Raw genomic sequence first — 8,763 nt, 5'->3', positions numbered from 1 at the left:
GAGAGGCACTCGTCAACGTAACCGGCCTGATAAGTTCACACCCAGGTTTCGGTGAGCTGGGTTATTTTTCAGGAACTTGTATATTTGGCTCTGTTCACACCCAGCTGGTGAGCTGGGATCTTTTTTTTTGAAAAAAACTTGTATATTTTTAGAACCATTTGGTTCTTCTGTTTCAGAAGAAAAACCTTGTCTATTTTCATAATCATTTGGTTGTTCTGTATCAGAACCATTTGGTTATTATTACTATTATTACTAGTGTAAGACCCGTGCATTGCACGGATTTGATTTATTATACCAATAGTTACTTAGATTTTTAATTACACATTATTTGTGATAATAAATATTTATTTCAACTTTTTATTTTAATTACATTAAAAACTTTTTATTTCCATTAAAGATTTCTTCACAATAGCTTGTATTTTATTTCCCTTCACATTTAAATATATAAGAAAGAAACATGTTTCAATAAAGTGTAAATTTAAGATTAAATTAATATAAAATGTAAAAATACAAATAATATAAATGGTGATATTGGAAAAGGTAAATAAATTATATATGTAACCTTTGCATCCATTACAACCATTTCAATTTTTATTGTAATACTCCATGATTATCTTAGTGGACTTATTTCATGAACGAAATCATGATCATAATCTATATTTTCAACCATATAAAGGTGGGTCAATAAAGAATTTCTGAATGAGGACTAATCTTTTTGAAAGAAAAGAGATAAATAGACGAATTGAGGTGTCAATTTTCGAATTCATGGAGTTGGGGTTTGGGGTTGTTGCAAATGGGGATTTAGGGTTCGAATTTAGGGGATTTGGGGTTCGAATTTAGGGGATTTAGGGTTCGAATTTAGGGTTCGAATTTAGGGGATGTTTACACTAATTGGATTTAGAGCAGTGAGAAAATTGAGAGGAGTGGGAAGAAACGGAAAAGAAGTCTTGAAAGCAGCGCCTCATCCAAGGTAAATTTTCTTGCTGCGATTTTTTTTCCAATTTGATGCTTGTCAAAATGAGTTTTGTTATTTCTGAGTTTTCTACTTTCAATTTGTTATTTATTCAATAGTGATTATGAACAAATGAGCACAAATTTGACAATGACAATGACAATGATTGCAGTAAACTGTTTTCTACTTTCAATTTGTTATTTATTCAAGTTGAAATTGAAGCGGAATGAACAATTTTTTCTATTACAATAATTGCTGAAATTCCTTCCTTAGATCCCACACACAAACAAACACCAGTTTATTAGTAATAAGGAAATTGATGATCAAAAGAGATTCTTATTATTGGGTTGGATTGTTGTTGGTTGAATTGTACAGTTTATATTAGTAAAAAAAAAAATAGATTAGTAAAAAAAAATTATGAGGGAATGTTTGCACCTAAAAATTATGTAGCCTTGATTATGAATTCAGTAGTTCTCTTAGGCTTGAACCACCCATTTTTTCTTGTGTCACATATATGTTTAAGTTGTAATTAGAGAGTAATTTTTCTCTGTGTTGTTCTAATGTGCAAGTTCTGCATTTAGCCAGTAGAAATGTCAACGACAAACCGTCAATGGAGTATCGGAGAACTTAATTTGGGCAAGAGAGTACTAAAGGAGTACTCAACAAATGGGTTTCATTACAACCATGGAGGTGATTATTAGAACCCGTAAATTTGTTGGAATTTCTGGCTCGGTACAATTCTCTGGCACGGCAACAATCCTTGTCGGTGCTGAATGGCACAAAATTTCTCGATCTGGGCAAACGTCTCCAAAGTGAATATTGTTTGGCCAGAAAGAGGGCCAAATCTTATGGCCATACAGATATGGAAGATGTATTATTCAACCCTTGTCCTAATTGCCAGAGGAGGATCCTTGTCTTCCCAAAACATCTTCCGAGCGGATCAAATTCCCTTTCCAATACCACTTCCGAAGCTTTTGGCAATGACTCAAACAATGGTGGCGGGCAGGAACTCAATAGTGATGGTGGTCGATCGAAAATCGTTGAACAAAAGGTGAAGGAAATGTGGTTGGCTGATCACTTATTAGATCAGCATGTTGCTGAGCTCTTTTCAGCGCCCAAATTGCGTGAAGATGTATGGTATGACTTCCTGTTAGATGATACCATACCAATCACTCGAAAATCCCGATTGTTGATTGTAAAGTTTTGTGGTGGTGCTAGTACCACTAGGCAGTAGGTATGTTTCTGTTTGAAATTGAGGATCAATTGTTGATCGATGTTCTTGTAGGCTTGAATTCTTAGGTATCATGGTTATCATAACTAATCATGATCATGGTTATTCTTAATTTTAAATCAGATGATGATGCTTGCCAAGGATGCTGCTGCTGATGCTTGGTTGGGATGTTTCTGCTCAGATGCTGCTGCTGCTGATGTTATATGTATTTTATGAGGATTTTTTTTTAATGCGGATTTGTTTGATGCTAATGTTATATGTATTTTATGAGGATTTTTTTAATGCGGATTTGTTTGATGCTGATGTTATGGATTTGTTTTATGAAGATTTGTTTAATGCGGATTTTGCCAAGGATTTTTTTTTTTATGAGGATTTTATGTAGAAAGCACAAGGTGGAACTCAATTCACAGCTTGTCTCTGAGCTTTAGCTTGCCTTTTGGTTTGGTCTCGCTCATGAGAGATCACATCAGACTCTGGCTTTCCAATCCATTTAGATGCTATCATGGTAAAAGCATCACCATGTGGAATACTAAGTAGTTCAATAAGCGATGGGTCCTTCGAGAAGTGAGCCATCAACCTCAATTCTATCTGGGAATAATCTGCTGTTAAGAGTACCTAATTTTCCTGAAAGAAAAGCATCAGCTATTTTAATGATTAATAAATAAGATACGTGGATAAGTTGATCATGTTGTTGATGAAACTGTGATGGAGAAATGTATTTTCTGTGGAACTAATTAAGCTCTAAAAAACATCCCAAGTACTAAACCCAATTAGTGTAAACATCCCCTAAATTCGAACCCTAAATCCCCTAAATTCAAACCCCAAATCCCTTAAATTCGAACCCTAAATCCCCATTTGCAACAACCCCAAACCCCAACTCCATGAATTCGAAAATTGACCCCTCAATTCGTCTATTTATCTCTTTTCTTTCAAAAACATTAGTCCTCTTTCAGAAATTCTTTATTGACCCACCTTTATATGGTTGAAAATATAGATTATGATCATGATTTCGTTCATGAAATAAGTCCACTAAGATAATCATGGAGTATTACAGTAAAAATTGAAATGGTTGTAATGGATGCATAGGTTGCATATATAATTTATTTACCTTTTCCAATATCACCATTTATAGTATTTGTATTTTTACAATTTACATTAATTTAATCTTAAATTTACACTTTATTGAAACATGTTTATTTCTTATATATTTAAATGTGAAGGGAAACAAAATACAAGCTATTGTGAAGAAATCATTAATGGAAATAAAAAGTTTTTAATGTAATTAAAATAAAAAGTTGAAATAAATATTTATTATCACAAATAATGTGTAATTAAAAATCTAAGTAACTATTGGTATAATAAATCAAATCCGTGCAATGCACGGGTCTTACACTAGTAATAATAATAATAATAACCAAATGGTTCTGATACAGAACAACCAAATGATTCTGAAAATAGACAAGGTTTTTCTTCTGAAACAGAAGAACCAAATGGTTCTAAAAATATACAAGTTTTTTTTAAAAAAAGATCCCAGTTCACCAGCTGGGTGTGAACAGAGCCAAATATACAAGTTCCTGAAAAATAACCCAGCTCACCGAAACCTGGGTGTGAACTTATCAGGCCGGTTACGTTGACGAGTGCCTCTCCGAAGTTCCTGATTTCCATGAAACCTACGTTTACGATGAGGAGAATGAGGAGAAGGAGGAGCACGAGGAGCACGAGGAGAATGAGGAGGAGAACCATCATCATCAGTGCTATCATCGACTTCAAGACATATTTTTTTATCCCACATTGCAAGCGGCTTCTTATACGAGTCGAAATAATCGTGTCCGTTACCGCCACGATTATCAATAACTTGTATCCTATAATTAATTATATTGAACTTGTCCGGATCCAAGATCGGGTCGAGCTCATAGGCTCCAAGTTGTTTTGTAACATTATGTGGTTTATGTTGAACCACATAGTTGTTACATAACATCGGGCCAAGTCGTGTTATGAACTGTCTATCTTCTTTCAGCTCGTCTTGAAGCACCCAATTCGAATCTAATCTCAAGCAACTCACTTAACATCTAATCTCACTCACAAACAAAAACCCTAAAAATTCTCTAAGCAAAAGAAGTCTGAGAGAAACATTCGAGCAAGACGAGAGGCACCACCGCACCACCTTCGACGGCGAGAGGCACCACCTCCGAGGGGCTCCGACTGCAGCAGCAAGCCAGCAACGCACAAACGAGCGAAGAGCGAAGAACAGAAGGCCAGTGAAGAACAGAAGGCGAGCGAAGAGCGAGCAAACGGCAATCAATTTGGTTGTGAAATAAAACTTGATTTTTGCTACTAATTATATATGAATGTTGCTGTTAATTGAAACTTGTTGTGTTTATATGAATGTTGATGTTAATCTGCTCATTACATATGAATTTGGTTGTGTTTATATATGAACTTTTGCTGTTAATTTTTGCTGCTAATAGCATATAAGTTTATAGGGCTAATTGTAAGTTAATTTTGCCACTACTTATAAACGAAATTTACTGCAAATTACAAAATGATTTTTCGAATCCCCCATCCCCTTCTTTGTACTTTGTACCGCCTTCGTGGCTCATATGGATCAAAAAAAAAAAAAAAAAAAACAAAATGATTTTTAGGGCTAATTATATACAAATTTGTGTGGCTAATTATATACGAATTTTTGGGGCTAAATTCTTGCAATTATATGAAATGAAATGAATTTGGGTTAATTGGGTATATTACTTTGCAACAATCACAAATAATTGCTCTTACCTTTTTCATTGTTCATTTCCTCTTGTTCCTTCGTTTTCAATCACAAATTTTCTTATTTGAGTATGAAAATCGAAATTGATGAAGTACAAAGTAGTAAACACTTGGAAGAAGAACACAGTAGGGGGCTGATATGTTAATAAGAAGATGATGAGGAAGAGGAGAGAGAATAGAGGACATGATACCAAACTTTCTGGAATTTCAAATACTTATATTTGAGAATGCATATGAAATTCTAGTAGTTGAGCTATTAATTAGCTATTAATTTAATTAGCTATTAACGTACAAGTATGTTACAAATACTTACCAATCCTAATTAGCTATTAACTTACAAATATGTTACAAATATCTCTCTTTTCATTACAAATATGTTATGTAATTTGATATATTGATATTGATATATAAATTACATGACATATTTGTAACGAAAAGAGAGATATCTGTAAGGGGACTGTAACATATTTGTAAATTAATAGCTAAAGTAAATTGGGGTGGTTTTTTTAATCTGTGAATTCTAAATTTTTTGTCTGAAACTCAGCTATAGCTTAAGCATATGAATTCATCTAGAACAAAGCTCCATTAATTTTTGCATGTTGAATAACCTTACTGCAGGCTTTTCTTCTTGTATATTTCGATTTAAGTATTCTTATTAGTGTTTGGTAGAACCACTTTTTCCAAATGCAGGCTTTAGTTCTTTCTAAGATCATGTGAACATACTGTTAGACTTCCAGTTTCAATAATTTTTGCCTTTATGATTATTCTTTTTCCCTTTCTCCTGATATTGCCTTATACTAAACTTCTCATTACTTGAAATTATCTTTGTAGGAGTAGCATCATGTCTAAACCAGCCCGAGAGCATATTAGCAGCCCTTGGGGAGCTCCACAGTAATTGTTCCTGTTCTTTATCTGTTTAGTTGTTCGTGTTTGTTTTTTGCCTTGAATAAGATCATGCCCACTGTTTTGCCTTGAATAAGATCATGTGATTGATGTAAAATGTGAGTATATATGGCTATTGTAGTACACCCAGTTTTTTTTTTTTTTTTTTTGATGCAAACAGAAAAAAGCATAAATTAATTAGTGTTTACAAGCTCTTTTAGGTACAGCTCTTCAATAAGTCCTGAAGGACTCACAATACAAGCAGAAGGTTCATTTACATTGATAGTAGAATTGTTCCTACATGATTTTGCCATTGCATGCGCCACTGCATTGGTGTTTCTGCTCCCATATTCAACTTTCAGCCTCATGTTTCTCCCAAGCAGCTCCCTGCATGTTCTTATCAAACCAGACAGCTCACTACATGAAAAGATTAATAATTACTTGTATTGTTTTTTCCAACAATATGTTGTTTAAATGTAAGTACATTACACTAATTATGTCGTAACAAAATAAGTAAGTACGTACTCAAAAATGTATGTACATCGCACTAATACGAGTTTGAAATGTGTTCTAGATTAAACTGATGAATAGCAGATTTATGATACTGTTCAAAATACCATTATTAATGGAAGAGTGAATGAGTGGTTGAGAATTGGCAAAATTAATCATTCCCACCTTTTAATAGACTCATTTTTTAAACTCCCACCTTAAGTCATTTTAATTAAATACTCCCACCTTTAACTCTCCCAAAATTTTAAAACTTCCACCTTATAACAGTTCCGTTAAGAAATCTGTTAATTTGGGGGCTAAAATCGTAATTTCCCCTTTGCTTCTTTGTAAACTCATCCCATCTCCATCGATTCACCTCAGTACCTCACTCCCTTCACTCCATTGACCTCCTCCTTCTTCCCCAGTATGCGTAGCGCTTCAACCCTTCCCCCAAAACCCTAACAACACTTAATTCCTCATTTCCTAAATCTACTAGGTATGTTGTGCTTAATTTATTTCATTGAAAAACTAAGTTTTAAAAATCGGATTTTCGGATCGGATCCAATCTAGAGTATGAAAAATCGGACTGGATTGGATCGGATTCAAACTCTAATTGGTTTTGATTCAGATCGAAAAATTGAAATCCAAATTTTGTTCAGATCGGATTGGATTAGGCCCTAATCCAAACTATAAACCGAACTTTCACCCCTAATCTTAATTCCCTTTTAGTAAACTATAGATAATGTTCTAGGTTTACTATATTAAGCCGTTTATATGGTATATACTCATCACGTTAACTCATATGTTCACATATGAACTTTGCTAATGGACTTTATGAGCTGTTAACTATTTCTAACGTTTCTCATATTATCGACACTTGATTGTTTCCCCTCCCTTACTTTTAGTTAAGTGAACTGACAAAATCAATTCACTATAAGGGTGCAGATAAATTCCCCCGCTAAAAAACTTATATCATAACTACTTAATTGCAATACTACTCACTTATAATCAACAATCAACTCAAACTACTAATATACTTGACAGCGTAAAATACTATTTAAGGATTAACAACTTCATATTAACATTAGAATCAAGAAAGATAGATTGTCTCTTATTAACTCAAAGCATTCCAATTATTTAATTATTAATAAATAACAAAGTATTTCTCATCTAGCTTAATTATATAAAACTAAATCACTTTTCTTAAATAAGAATCCCTTATGATTCTAATTACAACTCTTTGATTCAAATACAACAAAAGTACTAACATATTCAATTCTATATTAATAACCTTCTAAGGATAATCATTTCTCTCCAAGTAACTCTTGAACTCCATAACTCGATCTTATGATCTCAACAAAATAATATCAATTAATACCCATTATCATTTCTCAATAAACATCTTATTAAATAAATTAATAGAAGTAATATCAATAAACATTTCTCGTTTTCTTAATATGAACCATTCTATTAATCTAAGTGACAATCTATTATCCAAGAATTAATTCAATGGATTACTTACTATTCAAAATAGCTAAATTAAAATTCCATAATCAAACTAAACTAACATATTCTATTAAACTAATTTCATAACATATAATCACAAATCTTTTCCAACAGTAAGAACACTCCAACTTAATTTATCACTTGATTTAAGAAGCCATTCCAATTTCAGCTTACCAACAATTAACAATCCAATAATAAAACACTTCTGCAATCACACAACACAAACACAATCAATTGTAAATAGGAATTCACACCCAATAATAATCAAGCATCATTGACTATAAATCCATAATCACCACTATTAGCACATAAATCATCATTTAACACTAAAAAATAAGAAGAAAAAGAATAAAGAAACAAAGGGGGGGGGGGTTAGTACAACAAGAAGAGTTGCTCGATCGCGGCACCACCGCGGCGTTCAAGCGTTCCGTCCAGCCAAAGAGGTAACAGGACCTTCGACAGCATGAATGAACAAAGAGAGAGGAACATGCGACGTGTGTGACAGTGTGAGGCCAGACCAACGTCGAGCAGAGGCGGACATGGGAGGGGGATTGAACCGCGAGGAGAGCAAAAAAGGGTAGAGAGTTGGATGTAGTGTCCGTCGAACTTTGGTGAGCTTAGGGACGCCGACAAGGCGACAACTCTGATGAGAGAGGGCGAAGGAGAAGGGGGTGTTTCACGGGGAGGAGAGAGAATTTGAGAGCTTTGGGGTTTTGTTGTGGTGATAGTAAAAATCGAGGAGAGAGGAGGGGGTGTTTGGTTTCTTCAGTAAACCGACAAAGTAGTAGTGTTTAGGCCTTAGGGTAGTGGTGTCAAAACAGGTTAGTAAACAGGTTCTGGGTATACCCACGGCGAACCAGGTCATACCCGGACAGGTCAGGATTCTGATTGTCAGTGCCCCAGGTCATGACTGGTCAGGTTTTGTTCAACTGGG

At 34.2% G+C, this 8,763-nt stretch overlaps 3 long non-coding RNA genes across 3 annotated transcripts; 2 read left to right on the top strand and 1 right to left on the bottom strand.

Annotated features, from left to right (window-relative positions):
* The first annotated feature begins 1,675 nt into the window (after positions 1-1,675).
* On the top strand, positions 1,676-2,610 carry LOC125495863 (uncharacterized). The gene is made up of 2 exons (XR_007272265.2): positions 1,676-2,186; positions 2,307-2,610. It is a non-coding gene; the product is annotated as an uncharacterized LOC125495863 (long non-coding RNA).
* Positions 2,611-4,096: 1,486 nt separating this feature from the next.
* On the top strand, positions 4,097-5,978 carry LOC104906880 (uncharacterized). The gene is made up of 2 exons (XR_791964.3): positions 4,097-4,489; positions 5,784-5,978. It is a non-coding gene; the product is annotated as an uncharacterized LOC104906880 (long non-coding RNA).
* Positions 5,942-8,763, bottom strand: LOC109136411 (uncharacterized). Its single transcript, XR_002041337.3, has 2 exons — positions 8,209-8,763; positions 5,942-6,251 (listed from the first exon to the last, which is right to left on the bottom strand). It is a non-coding gene; the product is annotated as an uncharacterized LOC109136411 (long non-coding RNA).

This window comes from Beta vulgaris, chromosome 3 (genome assembly GCF_026745355.1).
Source record: "Beta vulgaris subsp. vulgaris cultivar EL10 chromosome 3, EL10.2, whole genome shotgun sequence".
Taxonomy (NCBI): domain Eukaryota; kingdom Viridiplantae; phylum Streptophyta; class Magnoliopsida; order Caryophyllales; family Amaranthaceae; genus Beta; species Beta vulgaris.
Note: the sequence above shows the minus strand (reverse complement) of the source record. Positions and strands in the feature narration are given on the sequence as shown.